At 39.5% G+C, this 17,798-nt stretch overlaps 1 protein-coding gene across 8 annotated transcripts in view; it reads left to right on the top strand.

Annotated features, from left to right (window-relative positions):
* RNF111 (ring finger protein 111) overlaps positions 1 to 17,798 on the top strand; it is a 129,823-nt gene that overhangs the window by 29,056 nt on the left and 82,969 nt on the right. For 3 of the 8 annotated variants that reach the window (XM_041744170.1, XM_041744169.1, XM_041744165.1), the window contains exon 1: positions 8,602 to 8,997. The exons of 1 other annotated variant lie outside the window; for it this stretch is intronic. The gene's annotated coding sequence lies outside the window, so the exon portion shown is untranslated. Of the gene's footprint in view, positions 1 to 8,600; positions 8,998 to 9,063; positions 9,332 to 17,798 lie in introns of those variants that run through there. 4 more of the 8 variants (XM_041744172.1, XM_041744168.1, XM_041744171.1 and 1 more) reach the window with 3 other exon arrangements.

Raw genomic sequence — 17,798 nt, 5'->3', positions numbered from 1 at the left:
CCCCTAGTTGAAAAAATTTTAAGGAAAATTTTGTTTGAAGATCATCTTAAATGTACATCTTTGAGAAAAAAAACGTTAGAACTTTAGGTGATCTGAAAAATGAACTTAATGTTGAGATTCAGCAGGTGGCACTATTTCCTAGTTTAATTCAATACTGAATTAGCGTTTGAAGGCTTCAGAGTAGAAGGATTTTATTTATCCTTATAATCCAAATAAATAAGGTTTCAGAGTTTGGTCGTTATCAACTTTGACCAATTTATATTTTCAGAATTTATTTGAGCAAATTTCAAAATAAGATTTTTTTTTCAAAATAAGATTTTTTAAAAGATTTATTTATTTATTTATTTATTTATTTATGAATGATAGACATAAAGAGAGAGAGAGAGGCAGAGACACAGGAGGAGGGAGAGACAAGGCTCCATGCCAGGAGCCCGACACAGGACTTGATCCCGGGACTCCAGGATCATGCCCTGGGCCAAAGGCAGGCGCTAAACCGCTGAGCCACCCAGGGATCCCCCAAAATCAGATATTAAAGTAAAATCTCTAAATCATCTTTCCAGTGTTCTGAAACATTAGTGCAATAATGATTTATGCTCTATCAAAACGTAGAAATAATTAAAATCTTACCAGAAGCACTCAGTACTAAAGTCATTCAGATTCAAGTTATTAAATATTTTTAAAATCTCCTTTCATTACATGGGTAGTTTCATTTAATTCCCCTTTTTTCTTCTATATGCTTACTTCTGAATAGTCCCCCATTATATTAGTATTTCAAATGTACTATGAAATGTATAAACTAATGAAAATATAGTCTCTGTTTGCAATCCTATAACTCAAAATTATAGTCAATATACTTGTTAGGCAATTAAATGTTAATATGGTTTAGGGAAACATTTTACATTTGGGGACATTTTAATGTGATCTCTCAGCAGCAAGCAAGTACATAGAAACATCTTACCACTAGTTCTGAATTTGCATATAATTTACCAGTATGAAATCACACTTGAATTTGTAATATTCACAAGATTTGCAAAAATTTTACTAGGTCTGAAGCAAACTAAAATGTTAGAGCTCTGACATTGGAGATTATGTGCCCTGACTTTTTAATGATCAGTAACTTGTGAATATTTTTATCACTAACATAAGTGAGTCCTTCAGAAATTATGGATTTTATTTTTAAAGATTATTTATTTATTTATTTATTTATTTATTCACGAGAGAAACAGACAGAAAGAGGCAGAGACAAAGGCATAGGGAGAAGCAGGCTCCATGCAGGGAGCCCGATGTGGGATTTGATCCTGGGACTCTGGGATCATGGCCTGAGCCAAAGGCAGACGCTCAACCGCTGAGCCACCTAGGGATCCCGAAATTATGGATTTTAAAAACAGCATTGCAAAAGCATCCCAGAAAGAGTTAAAACAACTTAATGCAAAATTTCAGTGGTAAGCCTATGACCAACTTTGACTAAGAGTTTAAAAATTCTGGCAGTTAACAGAGTAAACCATTTCTGAGAACAATTGTCAATTAGTCCAGTCACCTCAGTTGTGACAGTAGGGTTATATGAGCATGGTAGGTGGGGCATTCTCTTTCATTTTCCTACAGTTTTATTCAAAAATATACTTTCACAGAACCAGATGGCCTCAAACATCTGGCCAGAATTTGGCCAGATAACCAGAAATATTTCAGGATGCTTGAAGTTTCAAATGCTTGCCTACAAAATTCCAGGCATCCTATGTCTCCTTGTTAGTCTGTAATTTGTTACCTCACTATTTTAGAAATTGAGTCTCATAGATATTATGAGTGCTTGATAATTCAAATGTATCTTGAACATTGTATTCCAAAAGCAGTCAGAGAAACTTTTAAAATGATAAATAGTCAGGACGCCTGGGTGGCTCAGCGTTTGAGCATCTGCCTTTTGCTCAGTGCGTGATCCCCGGGTCCTAGGATGAAGTCCCATATATCAGGCTCCCACCAGGCAGCCTGCTTCTCCCTCTGCTATATCTTTACCTCTCTGTGTGTCTCTCATGAGTAAATAAATGAAATCTTTAAAAAAATGATAGTCAAAAAAAATAAAATAAAAAATAAAAAAATGATAGTCATCACAATTGTACTCTTTTGAAGTTATCCTTCCACTGAATAAATCTTTAATTTTTCAGTCTATAATTCAAAATAGTTTCAATAGATTAAAAAATGATTTCAAAGTAGTTTAGTAGTAGGAAAGAAGTGCTGTCTCTAATGATTCTTTGTTTTTATGTTTTCTGCCTCTATATGTATAATAAAGATTATAGTCTTCAAACTAAACACCGTCTTTGTTTCTAATTTTATAACCTAAATCAAACCTTATATATATTTTAATGAGGTCCTGTACTGCCTCCACTAAATCAGCAGGGTTGTAGAATCTATAAAATTTTATTTTCAGTTTCAAGTTTCTTTTTTTAATTTTTTTAATTTTAAAGATTGTGTTTATTCATGAGACACACACACACAGAGAGAGAGAGAGACAGAGACACACGCAGAGGGAGAAGCAGACTCCTCTCAGCGAGCCTGATGTGGGACTGGATCCCAGAACTCCAGGATCACGCCCTGAGCTGAAGGCAGATGCTCAACCGCTGAGCCACCCAGGTGTCCCTCAGTTTTGAGTTTCAATGATATCTTCATACATTAGTTGGAGAGTAAATGTAAATCACTATTCTGACCAGTGCATCTCTTAGGTCCTTTTAATTCTTCTCAAACCTTTTCATCTGAAGGAATAGTTCAGTAAATATTTTCAGCAAGTTCCCAAGGTCTCCCTATCTCATTATATTAAATATCCAAACCTGGCTTCATTTTCTTCCAAAGAGCTCACAAAGCTGACTCACAGTTACTCTCACTTGTAATTGTGAAGTAGGCAATGGTTGGTGGATTTCCCTCTGACTGGTAATTTGTAGAATTTTTCCTTTTTCCCATTTATTGCAGGTGACCCATTAATTCAGCTCAGTATTTCCTTTTTTCAGCTGAGTACTTCCATGTTTAGAGCAAGCTTCTCAAATTCCTGCCCACCAGATAGCTACACACTGCTGGCCCATATATACAGACTAATTTGGTATGTGTTATTTTACACAGTTTCAGGGAGGCAGAACTTGGTTTGGACTATATGTTGGGTGGTCATGATCTTTCCATAGGAGAATAAAATTAATTTTTGAAAGTGTCCAGTGATTTGATTAAGATTAAAGGTTTCTGATTTCTTATTGGCAAAATTGAGACTAGAACTCCAACCCAATCTCCTTTTTCTATAAACTCAGTAAATATTTATTGAACAATTTTTTTAAATGAGGGGGGAGGACATTCTTTTTTATTTTTATTTTTTGGAGAAGACAAGTGTGTATGAATATAACATTTCTTTCTTTCTTTTATTTATTTATTTTGAGAGAGAGAGAGAGAGAGAGAGAGAGCCAGCAAGCATGAGCAAGGGGGAAGGGCAAAGGGAGAGGGAAAAGCAGACTCCTCACTGATCAGAGAGCCCCACACAGGACTTGATCCCAGGGGCAGACTCAGTTCCAGGACCCCTGGATCATGACCTGAGTCAAAGGAAGACACTTCACTGACTGAGCACCCAGGTCCCCTAAACGTAACACTTCTAATAGATACACAAAGATTGAAGAGGGTACAAAAGTGGATTTTTAGCTCTATTGTGAGGATGAGGGAGCAAGGTAAGGAAATGCTTCATGGAGGAGGACTTTGACGAATGGAAAGACTTTACTTAACATGTAAGGCAGGGTTGAGTGATATGGAAGAGGAGGGAGGATATTTTGAGACAGAAGGAGGAGTAGATGCCAAAGCAGGTAGATACTGAAACTGTTTTTTCTGGAGAACTACAAGTAGTTTGAGAAGTTTGGTCAAGTCTAAGCAGGGGCAGGCAGTAGGATGGTGGGAACGGGTGGTGTGAAATGACTCAGAATTCTGAATTTTGAAGAGCTTCATTTGCCAAGCTAAGGACTTAGGGCTTCATTGTGATGGTGACAAAAGATCCTTGAAGGATTTTAAGCAACTTAGTGTCTCAGTCAGTTTCTGCCATACTCTGATAGTGGTTCAATGTGGCACCAGAAGTGGTGTGGTAATGGTGATGGGAGCAGAAGCATAGAAAGTAAGAAACTATGTAATTCAGGTGAGAGATCTCTCCCACCCCTACAATCTCCATTGTTACCATAAATACAGCTTTATGGCACCTGTCCTCTCAGCCACCCCTGTTTTGCTCTGGGCTTCCTGCCTTTGATTTGTTGTCTATCTACTGCCTGCCCTGCCATCACATTAGTGACTATTCTGATTTTTTTTTTAAATCTCTCTTTCCTAATTATTGTCTTCACAGATATCTTAGTAAGACGGACTTACCTCATGTTTCACAGAGACATCAAGGTCATTCAATAAGCAAGCCCTTGACTTACCCCCTGAAGCCAACCAATTTTGTTCATTTGTGCAGTCCTTTCCCCCTTCTTCCTCATTTGTTTCAAAGAAAGGAATATTTCTTCTATCCAAGGTTAATTCTTCCATATGAGCTTTGAATCCCATTTCCTCTGCCTCCCTAGAGTGTTCCTATATTTCCATTATCTTTCTTTCTTTTTTTTTAAATTTTATTTATTTATTCATGAGAGACACACAGAGAGAGGCCCAGACACAGGCAGAGGGAGAAGCAGGCTCCATGCAGGGAGCCCGACGTGGGACTCAATTCAGGGTCTCCAGGATCGCACCCTGGACTGAAGCCAGCACTAAACCACTGAGGCACCCGGGCTGCCCTCCATTATCTTTCATTGTTCTTTTTTCTGCTGCTCTCTCCCCTCCAGCATACTGGAAGGATTCAAGTCTTCCCTTTCTTGAGTTCATATCCTGTTAAGTATGTCTGTCTTCCTTTTTCCATTTACTACCATTTTCATGAAAAAGTACTGATCCTTATCTAAGTACATTGTTTAGTCCATTCTAAACCAGGACTTTTCAACTGGAATGTTACTGGCATTTTGGGCCAGATAATTCTTTATTGTAGGGGCTTTATTAAAAGATGCATTATAGGATAGTTAGCAGTGTCCCTGACATCTAAACGTTAGATCGGCAACATCTTCCCAGGTGTAATAACCAAAACTATCTCTGGACATTGTTAAATAATCCCTGGGGGTCACAACCCTGTTGAGAACCTCTGCTCTAAAATGTACAGCAGTTACTGCAACTACTCTTGTTTACAGAGCTCCATATTGCCAAACTAGTGGACATTTCATATCCTTGATCACCCACTTCATCACTGAAACTATTTTTCTCACTTGGCCTATTACCTATTTCTTTGGGTTTCTCTCTCTTTGCTCTGGCCCATCCTTAATCTCGTGGAACTTCTCTTCATTTTTCAACTCTTTAAATATCAGCTTTCCTCAGATATTTTTCTCCTTTCACTTATATTCTTTTATTTTCACTTATATTCTTGATGGCCTCATCAAAATTATTGCTTCAGCTATCACAAGTTACTCCCTGTCATCTGTCATCAGCCCTGACCTCTCCTGAGCTCCAAACACGTATATCCAACAGCTTACTGAAATTTCCACTTTGGGTAAATGCTAGTCAAATCAAACTCGCCTAATAAAGAAGCAATCACCTCCTTTCAACCCCCTCCTTCGTCTTACCCCAACCAAAAGCGCCAAACCCAAAAAGTTGGGTTTTACAAGCGTGGGTCTTTTTCCTGAATGGCATTTCCACCCAACCACTTACCATAAATCTGGAAGCTTCTGAGATTCCTCTCCTTTACTCACTTTATCCAGTTAGGTATTTAATCTTCTTCTATCTGTCCTTTTTTTTTAAGATTTATTTATTTATTCATAGAGACAGACACACACACGAGAGAGAGAGAGAGAGAGAGAGAGAGAGAGAGAGAGAGAGAGAGAGGCAGAGACAGGCAGAGGAAGAAGCAGGCTCCATGCAGGGAGCCCGACGTGGGACTCGATCCTGAGTCTCCAGGATCACACCTCAGGCTGCAGGCGGCGCTAAACCGCTGCACCACGGGGCTGCCCTGTCCCTTCTTTCTCATTCTCATTTCTACCAGTCTTACCTCTTTTTACCTGACATTCCAACTGGTCTTCATCTCTGTTTTTGCCCCTTTCCAATCCACCCCCCCACTCTGCTTATATAATGCTAATAGTCAATCTGATTGTTACTCCTCTCATTGAGTTCCCTCAGTGGCTTCTCATAGTTTTAAGTATAAAAGAGTTCAGACTCTTCATCCTAGCAAAAACAACCTTACTTGATCCATTTCTATCTACGTTTCTTCCCTCATTTCTTAATAGTTTCTTTGCATAACACATTCAGTAGATCCTACTAGAGAAGTTGCTTCATGCTGTTTCTGTACCATAGCATGTATTGATCTTTCTGCCTGGAATGTCCTATTTGCTTCATTTAACTGTCTTCGTTTATGTTGCAAAATTTAGTTTAAACATCACTTCCTAAAAAAAAATAAACATCACTTCCTTTTGGTTTGAGTTGGTTTGACTTGTGTTCTCAGAGCACTATTATGTCATCCTGTCCCTTCTACATTTGTTCTCTGGGTTTTGGAAAACACTGCAAGTCAGTCAGTGATTATGTAGTTGCTATGTGCCCAGAGTGTACAATGTCTACTTGATGCTAAAGATACTAAAGACTTGGACTGGTGCAGAGAATTGAGAGGAGTGGGTCCATTTTCAAAATTTGAGATATTACAAGGACAGAATTAGAAGGACTTGTTGATTGATTAGAGATATGGAGTGAGGAAGAGAGAATAGTCAAAGATGACCTTTGGGTTTCTAATTAGTTAACTTGGTCCTATTGAAAGAGACAGGAAAGACTGAAATGGATGGGGTGTAAATACAATATATATATATATATATATATATATATATATTTTCAACATGATGTGTTAGAGATGCTTGTGGAACATTAAAGGGGAAATGACACATCCAGCAAAATAGCCATATGGGTCTAGATCATTCAGCACTGTTCAATAGAAAGATAATGTAAACTACAAATAAAACAATAAAGTTTATAGCAATTATATTTTTAAAAGTAAAAAAACAGGTAAATTAACTTTAATAGTATATTTTATTTAACCCTGGCATTTCTCAACTATACTGTTAACATTTTTTGGCTAGGGAATTCTTTGTTGTGGAGGGCTGTCCTGTGTAGTATAGGATGTTTAGCAACATCCCTGGCCTATTGTTAGTAGATGTCAGTAGCCATCCTTCCCTCCAAGTTGTGAACACCAAAAAAATGTCTCCAGATATTCCTAAATAACCCAAAGTGGGGGCATAAAATTGTCCCTGCTTGAGAACCACCGATTTACCCCAATATATCCAAAATATCATTTCAACATGTAATGCATATTAAAAATTATTCAAATTTTTACAATTTTTAAATGTATTTTTGAATTGGATATATATTTACCATAGCACTTCTCAATTTGTACTAGCCACATTTCAAGTGCTTGAGAAAAAAGATTAGGTCTGGAAATACAGTTGTAGAAATACATGACTTTGAGAAGTCATGAGCTGATAGCAATTGAAATCATGGCAGTAGATAAGATAGTCCAGGAAGGACTATGATTTTATTTTATTTTTTCAGGAAGAATTTATTTTTTGAACAAGAAAATAGGAGGATTGAGGAAAATTCCTTCTCCGGTGATCCTTTATTATAATTATTTTAAACTATTTTCTTCACAGAACAATATGGAGAGCATGAGTGAACAAAGAAGGCATATTGGGAAAGACAGGTTGATGACCAAAGAAGGGAATTAATGTTCATTGAACACTTAATTGGTAAATAATGTTCAAAGCATTCTATACACTGCCTCATTTCATCTCACAAGAACCCTCTGGGGTAAATAATGTCACCTCAGTTTGTCGATAAGGAAACCATTCTCTTTCTTGGTTTAAGATACCCTTTTATTTTCTTTTTAAATGGAGGCGTAACTGACATTTTATTTTTGGGGGAAAGATAAAGACCTAATACATTAGACAGCTGTTCATTGGCATCGTCGGGATCTGAAAGGTCTGTTTGATTCAAAAGCCTACACTGTCCTTGCCTACATCCTCCTAATGCACGTAATGGAGCATTTGCAATCTACTGATTTTCATAAAATAATTAAGAAGTCGCATGTGACTGTACAGTCGTTTCCCAGGGTATCTATTACCACTTTTGATGTGATTCTGGAAGCGAATTCACTTGAAGGGCAGGGTGCGATGGTCTTCCTGTCATTAGCGCGTAGGATGTGGGTATCGTTTTCTTGCCAAAGACCAGCAAGCCGGGAGGTTTTTGTTTACCTGCACCCTAAGTGCAATGCGGAATTCTGCGGTTAGCTGTACTTTTTAAGTCACGGAAACAAGACTAGCTAAGGAATGGTTTTTGCTTAAGCGTAGAACACAATAACCAAGGAAAATAAACTGATGAGCTCCACGAAACCGTTCGGCTTCGCTCTACAGACGAGATAAAACGAGCACAAAGGGGGAGGGCTGGGGCGGAGGGGGCGGGGCACCGGCAGGCCAGGGTCTGAGCAAGCGCAGAAACAGCTACGGATGGAGGCGTGAGCGCCGCGGCGCTCTCACTTTCCGAACTGTCGTAAAGCCCCCCGAGTGTCGCGCTCCCTCGGTAGAGGAGGGATTGGTTAGGCGGCGGCAGCGGCGGCGGCGGCAGGAGAACAGCGGCGGCGGCGACGGCGGCGGCGAGGTGTGGGTCTGCGCCGCACAGAAACGCCCGCGGCTTCGGGGAAGGAGTTGTTGCGGGGGTCAAATCGGGCATCCCGAGCCGAAGCCGGGTGCGCTGGGCCGAACCAGGCGCTGCCGCTCGTACGGTTTGGCGGCGGTGACAGACGCAGCTCTTGAGTGTAGGGGCCTGTTAGGCCGAGACCGCAGCCGCAGATCCCCGGTTCTCGACGCACCCTCTTCCCCTCTTCCGCCTCCTGTGTCCCTCCCTGGGCCAGTGATTTCCCGGACTCTGGGAAGAGGGTGGCTAATGATTAAGGTGAGGGGGGCCAGGGGGGAGGGGATGGAGGGGAAGCCGCGCGTGCGCGCGACGGGGGAGGGGCCGGCCCGGAGGGGAGAAAGAGGAAGGGCTGCGGCCGCGGAAGGCTGGGGTCGGCGGCCGGCGGCTGCTGCCGGTTCCCTGGCGACTTGGGGTCTGCGGCTCCGCGGGAGGGTTAATTGTGTGTGCGCGGAGCGTCGGGCTGCGGACACACCCACACCCCGCCGTAGGGGAGTGGGTGAGGGGCTTTCTCGCCCTCTGGACTCTCCCTGGAGCCTCGGAGGGGGCTGAGGACGGAGGCGTGGGAGTGCGATCTGACAATGGAGTGATGGAGGTAACCCGCCCCCGGGGAGTCGGAGGGCGCTAAGTCGGCCCCGGCGGGTAGGGAGTTGCCTCCTCCCGGGCTCCAGGAAACGTCCGCCGAGCGGCGCGCAGACCGACGCGTCAGATTTCGGTGTGGAGTTGGTCTGTCGGTCATTAAAAAAAAAAAAAAAAAAAAAAGGCAGCTCACTGATTTGTTATTGTTCTTAGATAATTTGTCAGAGCCAGTGGCAAGGCTGTCGTGGCAACGATCTGCTCCGTACTGTAGAAATAGAGGTTTGCCAGCCATAGCTGTTAAATAGGTCGTAATAGGTCTTCACAGATACTTCTTAACGCGCATCTAAGTTTCAGTGCTAAACACACACACACACACCAGGAAGTATAAGGTATTCATTTAATTTGTTAACGTTCGTAGTGTGAGGCGACTCCATTGTATTGTGCGCTTTCCTGTTTCTTGATTTATGTGGAGTATGAATTTAGAACACCCCGGAGTGAGAAGATGCCAGCTGGACGCAGACTTCATCTTCTAGTTCTTTCAGCTTTCGGACCTTGCCGAATCCAAACTTTATTTCACTTGGTATTTTTACGTTTAATTTTCTTGTTTTAGGGACCCCCTTCCCCCAAAAAGAACAGCCTGGGGAAAAGATAAGCTGAGGTTCCGTTTCCTTTTCCATCTGCGTGTGTGTGTGTGTGTGTGTGTGTCATTGCTTTCAAATGTTAGGATGGTGATTTCGTACATCGAAGTTCCATAATCCCTAGTTTTACTTAGTTCTGTTATGGTGAAGGTCTACATTATGACAGTTTGTTACTACTGTGATTTTATTTTAGCAAAAATTTTCACGTCAATATAAACTATGTTGCTTTTCATATGAAACAGTAGTCTTTTGAGCGCTCTGTGAGACAAAACGCGATGAGAAAGAAGCCTCTTATGCTGAAAAGAATCTAATTTTGTTTTTTTTTTTTTAAAGCCTTGAATTATTTTACTTTTGTTGGCCGCTTCTTGTCATTTAACCTCGGACGAAATAAGAGAGTAGCAATTTACACGTTTGGAGCAGAGGAGTAGTCAGCAGATATTTGTAAATAGTTATTTTCATTATAAAATTTAAAGTGGGTTTAAGAAAATCCATTGAATCAATCAAACTAATTAGATTTTTTACACATTTAATTATTTTGCCAAAGAGGGGTTTCTGTAACATGTTTTACTTAGAGTATAATTGTCTGCATCCTATTTTTGACTTTTTTCCCTCTGAGCTGAGACTTCCACTAGGAAGAAAAGACAGTGACAGTATTAAAAATGATAGTGATTAAAGCATGTTAGTAACTTTGATATTAACATTCTGTGGGTGGCATTGTCTTATGGAAGGCAATGGGGCTGGAGATCAGAGCTCTGGATTTTAAGTCTGTTCCTTAGATCTGTGCCTTTATTGATAACCATCTTTAGTTTCAGATCTCTCTCAATTGCTAGATGAGAACTGTAGGATAGTTTTTTAGTCTTCTCTAGGTCCCAAATTTAATGGTTTGTATTTTTGGTTAGGTACTTTTGGTACTTATTGGTGTGTTCATCATGATCCAATTCCCAGAAAGAAGTGTTATATTGAGTGTAAATTCCTTCATGTTTATATTGGTGGTGGGGGTGGGGAGAGAACTATGATAAAGTCATGTTTGTTGCTTTAGATAATGCTTCTGTCCTATTATAGATATTATATATGACTAAATAGCTCTTATACTAAAAGGTGAAACTTCATTTTACTTCTGGTAATGCTCTTTAAATCATCCTAATAATTTTTTCTGTCAGAAACCTGTAATCGTTGGTCACAGTCCAGAATTGGCATTTGAATGTCTTACATCTCTGTTCTTTCTTGTATGCACCTCACCGATTGTTGGTAACAGCTGGCCCACATTTCTGCAGGTATTCAGTTCGTACCATTACATGTGGAGTGGGCTACAGATGTTTAAAAACAAATACTAAATTGAACTTACATTTTAAATGGAGGTACTGTGTTATTTAGTTATTACTTAATTACTCAGTATGTATGTATTGAATGTCTCATGTTCTCAGCATTGTTCTTGGTCTTTTTATTATTTTTTAAAATACTTTACTCACGAGAGACACACAGAGGCAAAGACGTAGGGAAAGGGAGAAGCCGCTTCCCCGTAGGGAGCCCGCTGTGGGACTGGATCCCAGGGTCCTGGGATCACGACCCCAGCTGAAGGCAGAGATGCTTAACCTTTGAGCCACCCAGGCGTCCCTTTTCGTGGTCTTCAGTGAGGAAGGTACTCTGTCTTCAGGGAGTGGACATTCTACTAAACATAAACAGAATAGTTTGGGGGGAGTGGTGAGTGCCATGAAGAAAATAGGACCATGTAATGATGAATAGAAGTTGAGCTCTACTTGGATTGAGTGAGTGGTTAGGGAGGGCCTAACTTCTTTTTAGAGGGGATAATTTGACTTGTGATCAGTGACTAGAAAGAGTTAGCCATACTGATAATCTGGAGGAATCTTGCAGACAATGGGAACAGCAAATGCATTAGATTGTGTTGGATTCTGGAGAATCTACAAGTGCAAACTGGTTTGTGTATTAAGCTTTTTCATGTTTGCTGATAGACAAGGTAAAAAAAAAAAATTAAAAAATATTTTATGTATGGCAACCAAATGTAATGTGTTGATCTTGTTTAAATCCTCCAATCGATTGTAGAAAGTCATTTTTTTTTTAGAAAGTCATTTTTGAAACACTTTGGGGGAAATCTGAATGAGAATGGATATTAGATGATATCAAGGAATTGTTAATTTTGTCCGGGGTGATAATGACATTATGTTTATGTAGGCATCCGTGGATGGTTCTTGCCTCTACTGATCTTTACTTTGATGGTTGCAGAATGCTTATTTTCAAATTCTTCCATCTCCTCTACCTTATCAGTAGGCCTTCTCTTGATGGAAGAATCATTCTTTTATCTAACTTATCAATATAGATTTATGTACTTCCTATATTTTAGTCAATGGGTTATAATCCATTACTACCTTTATTAATTTTAATGCTCAAATTGTCCCACATTTGTCCAGTGAGAGCCTCTCCACCCTGGCTCCTGTGTCTTTTTGACATACAGAAGTTTTGATGAGTATTTCCTCTCTTTCTGGCACATCAAGATGTTCACACTCATCTATATCATTCCTGTTTTAGTTGTGGAATCAGCTATTCTCTAAGGAGGCCTGGTTCCTTTTAGTGGGGAGTTCAGTTTGCTTTTGAGTTGTTTGTATATAGAAATAATCTCTTATTTCCTGGATCAGGACATCCTCTGAGAAACTTATATTTTGATAGTGGGTTTATATTTCTATGAAGATTTTATTTGTGAAGTAACTACATAAAATGTAGCAATTTCTTATATTTATCATGAACAACTATTTTATTCTCCTGTATTTTTCAAATAAGTTCTGATTTGATCTTAATTATGATCAAATGAAATAGAAAAAGATAAAATGTTCTACTTTGTGTTACATTGTGTATATCTAGAGGGTTTAACCACTTAACTGTTAAAAATGACTTAAGGTTTAATACTTAATTGTATTTAAGTCATCAGACACTCTGGTCTGAAGGAAATTGTTGCTTTTCAACTAGCTTTTTAAATGAAAATTTACATATATATATATTTTTAAAGATTCTATTCGTTTATTCATGAGAGACACAGAGAGAGAGAGGCAGAGACACAGGCAGAGGGAGAAGCAGGCTCCTCGCAGGGAGCCCAATGTGGGACTCGATCCCCAGACTTCCGGATCACGCCCTGAGCCAAAGGCAAACGCTCAACCGCTGAGCCACCAAGGCGTCCCAAATGAAAATTTATATTATATTATAGAATAATATTTGATATATGAGTAGAACTCACAGGCACATTATTCCAGAAAGTTACTGTTACAACTTGACATGTTTCACAGCTATTCTCTTACTGGTGCAGCATGGGTATTTGCTTTATTTATTCCTTTTAAACCTAAATTGTAAGTATTTTTCTAGACAATATTTTGGTGTTTTTTTTTTTTTTTTTTTTTTTAACAAGATCTGACCCAATTTGAAAATTTTTGCATGATTTGCTTTTCACCAGTCTGTTCTGGCATGCTTCTAATAACATCAGTCACCTGAATCAGTGATAGCCAGTGTGCATTTTCTGTAGTATTTTCCGCATGCTGTATGTACCCAGTTCAGTATTATTGCCACTGTAGTGATGGACACCAATTTTGGCTAACATGACGTAGTATTCTATTTCAGATTTCCTCAGGACTGGGCAGTTGTTCGCGAGGATAACCAGTTTTGCTTTGCCATGTCTGATCATTTCAGAGCCTGCTTGTATCCCAGCATGTACTTTACGCTTTTCATAATGAGTTGGAGCCTAGGGTTGATCGACTCCAGAGACTTTTTCATCTTCTTTGAGGCCACCATCTTCCTGCCTTAGATGGCCCCAACCAAAGCAGACACCAAGATCCCAGACAGTATTTTGAATGTTTTTTAACCAGTTAAGTTTTGAAACAATTAATATGTGTATGTGGTTTTAAAAGTCAATTCCACAAAGGTTTATAATGGAAAACACAGTCTGTACTACTCCTCTAATCCCCTAATTCCAATTCCTAAGTGGAGACACTCTCAGCTCATAAAAAAATATTTTTCTGCTATTTTCTAAGCAAACTTCTATATAGTTTGCTTACATGCCTACTTAGCTACTTTTCATGTCTGTTTTTTTTAATATTTAATTTTTTAAAAAATATTTATTTATTCATGAGAGACACATAGAGAGAGAGAGGCAGAGACACAGGGAGAGGGAGAAGCAGGCTCCATAAAGGTAGCCTGACATGGGACTCGATCCTGGGTCTCCAGGATCACACCCCAAAGGCGGCGCTAAACTGCTAAGCCACTGGGGCTGCCCTTAATATTTAATTTTTAAAGATAAAGGCAATACAAATGGTACCAAATTCACAAGGTACGAAGAGTGTCCAGGGAAAAAATTAGTGTTCTTGCAATCCCTGTCTTCTTACTGCCAAGTTCTTTTCCTTAGAAACATATATTCTCTTAGTATTTCATATGTATCCAGAGCAGCAGTTCTCAGAGTGTGGTCTTTGGGCTCTTTTTTTTTTTTTTTAATTTTATTTATTTATGAGAGAGAGAGAGAGAGAGAGAGAGAGAGAGAGAGAGAGGCAGAGACACAGGCAGAGGGAGAAGCAGGCTTCCTGCAAGGAGCCTGATATGGGACTCGATACTGGATCCCGCGATCACGCCCTGAGCCGAAGTCAGTCAACCGCTGAGCCACGCAGGTGTCCCCTGGTCTCTGGGCTCTTGAGAGGGTCTTCAAGTGTTTCAGCAGGTCAGCGGGTTGAAACAATTTAATAGTAATACTAAATTCTTTTTCACTGCTTAATAGTGTTGACCTTTGCATTGATAAACAGTGATGGGCAAAACCGCTGACTCTGCAGTACATATTAGGAGAGTGGCTAAAACTGTACTAATAGGCCTTGTATTTTTCATTACTGCACGTTTACAAAACCAATTTCATTTAAGAAAGTACTTTATAGAGCAGTAAAGTCTGTTACATCCCAAATTTGCTTGTCTTGAAGAAAAATACTTGTGTGATTGAGTTGCAGGCTGAACTAGCAAACTTAGGTGCTTTTTTTTTATGGAACCATTTTTTTTTACTTGAGAGAATGACAAACTATAGTAACTTAAACTTGGGTATTTGTGAGTATTTTCTCAAACATAAATGAAGTGACCCTGTCACTTTAGGGAAAACAACTGACAGAAATTATTGCCAAGATAAAATGAAGGCTTTCAAGCAAAAATTAGAATTTTGGAAAACATATCCACTGTGAGCTTGGCAGCTTCACAGGGCCTTTTTGATGAAATTTATGGGGATATTAATAAATGTGATTTTTGGGGGGCTATTGTATAATGAAATGTGTCTATGTTTGGAAGATATGTGTAACGTCGTGGACCCAGCTTTTTTCATATGGTATGATGTTTCATAGATATGGTATCAGATTCAACATTGCAAATATCCTTTACAAAATTACATTTATTAAATTTGGGGTTAATATCAAAGAATAACACACCTGAATAAATTATTAAAAACACTCCTCTTTTTTTTTTTTTTTTTTTAAGGATTTTATTTATTAGAGAGCATGAGCAGGGAGAGGGAGAAGCAGACTCCCTCCTGAGCATGGAGCCTGGACATATGGCTCAGTCCCAGGACCGAGATCATGACCTGAGCTGAAGGCAGACGCTCAATTGACTGAGCCACCCAGATGCCCCTGCACTCCTCTTTTTTAACTATGTATTTGGGTGCTGCTGGATTTCTTATTAGATTGAATATAGAAGCAGATTCAAGAATCCAGGTTTCATGCCCCCGTGTCCCTGGTGTGGGGCGGGGCTGGTGAGAACCCCTTGAAAGAATCCAGGTTTTGGATACCTGCATGGCTCAGTGGTTAAGCATCGGCCTTCGGCTCAGGACATGATCCTGGAGTTCACGGATCAGGATCAAGTCTCGCATCGGGCTCCTCACAGGGAGCCTGCGTCTCCCTCTGCATATGTCTTTGCTTCTCTTTCTCTCTGTATCTCATGAGTAAATAAATAAAATCATAGAAAAAGAAAAAGAACCCAGGTTTCTTCTGTTAAGGTAGACATTAAAGAGATTAGCAAACATGTTATAGTGCCATTTTTATTAACTATTTTGAAAATATATTCATAAGTGTTACTTAATATTAGCATGTAATAGGTTTACTGTTGCTATTTTTAAATAATAAATTTTTAAGCTTTTGACAATTTTATTTTCTAATAATAAATATAGCTTACATATTTAGAGCATTTTTAGGGTTCTCACTTATTTTTAAGAGAGTAAGGGGTTCACAAGTCAAAAAGTTTGAGAATTGCTGTGCTAGTTATCTTTTTTTAAATTTTTATTTTATTTTTATTTATTTATTTTTTTATTTATGATAGGAACACAGTGAGAGAGAGAGAGGCGCAGAGACACAGGCAGAGGGAGAAGCAGGCTCCATGCACCGGGAGCCTGATGTGGGATTCGATCCTGGATCTCCAGGATCACGCCCTGGGCCAAAGGCAGGCGCCAAACCGCTGCGCCACCCAGGGATCCCTATCTTCTGAATTATCTTTTGACCTCTAATAGAAAAGGAGTCCACACTTCTTTTTTTATCCTTTCAAAATAGTTGTATCTCAATTTTAGATTATTTTAAGTAATAATTCAGCATGTATTTATTGAGTACTAACTATAAATAAGTTCTAAGCTTTGGGGCACATGGTAATGATGAAAACAGACTAGGCTCTATTGGGAAAACAAGTAAATTTACAAATAGTGATTATGGAAATAACTGAGCTGGAAAAAAGAAGATGGGGGGTGGGTTAGCTATAAGGCGATTAAGGATGGTGTCAAGGTGCACCTTGGTGATGGTGCAAACATTTCAGCACAGACCAAAAGGAAGCAAATGAGAGATCCTTGTGGGTATCTGAGGGACAAGCATTCTGAGCAGATTAATAATACTTATTTTAGGAAAAGGAAAAGCCAAGAAGTTGTTGTGACTGAAATGAAGTGGGTGAGGAGAACAGTGATTTCTGAGGACAGAGGTAGCAAGGGCTTAGGCCCTTCAGTTTTAAGAAATATTCTTTTTTTAGTTTTCATGACTTCTTAGTCAATTTTTTTTTCCAGTTCTCCTTTTGGAGTTGTTAGATAAGATTTTGTTGGTGTCTCTTGCTGTTAGATCCTGTGTGTGTGTGTGTCTATTAAGAGGTTTTTTTTTTTTTTTTTTCATTTAGTGGGGATTGCAAGGAAATTTGAGATAAAATAATTTGTGTAATTTACCATGTTTAAATAAAATATGAATAGCTGCTTTTGATAAATACCAGGAGCAAGTTACATTATTGATACGGAAATGGGCACTCTTCCCAACTTTTAGTGGTAAAATCATGTTGTTTTTATTATTATTTTCAAAGATTTTATTATTTGCCAGAGAGAGAAGGAGAGAGAGAGCCAGAGAGCACAAGCAGGGGGAACAGCAGAGGGAGAGGGAGAAGCAGACTCCCTGCTAAGCAGGGAGCTGGATATGGGGCTTGATTCCCAGGACCCCGGGACCCAAGCTGAAGGCAGATGCTTCACTGACTGAGCCACCCAGGCGCCTGTGTTTATTTTTAAAATATTCTCTTTTTTTGAGAGAGAGAGAGTGCATGCAAGCCTTGGAGAGAAGTAGTGGGGGGTAGAGGGAAAGGGAGAGAGAGAATCCTAAGCAGGCTCCATGCCCAGTGTGGAGCCTGATACAGAGCTTGATCTCATGACCCTGAGATCATGACCTGAGCTGAAATCAAGGATTGGGCATTTCACTGACTGAGCCACCCAGGTGCCCCAAAATCATGTTTAAATATGTGAAAAAAAATACATGTAAATAGATTTTTTAAGTAGATTTGCTTTATAAAGTAAATTTAACAGGGGGATCCCTGGGT

This window comes from Vulpes lagopus, chromosome 2, assembly GCF_018345385.1.
Source record: "Vulpes lagopus strain Blue_001 chromosome 2, ASM1834538v1, whole genome shotgun sequence".
In the NCBI taxonomy this organism is placed as follows: Eukaryota; Metazoa; Chordata; class Mammalia; order Carnivora; family Canidae; genus Vulpes; species Vulpes lagopus.
This window is presented reverse-complemented; position numbering and strand designations above follow the sequence as displayed.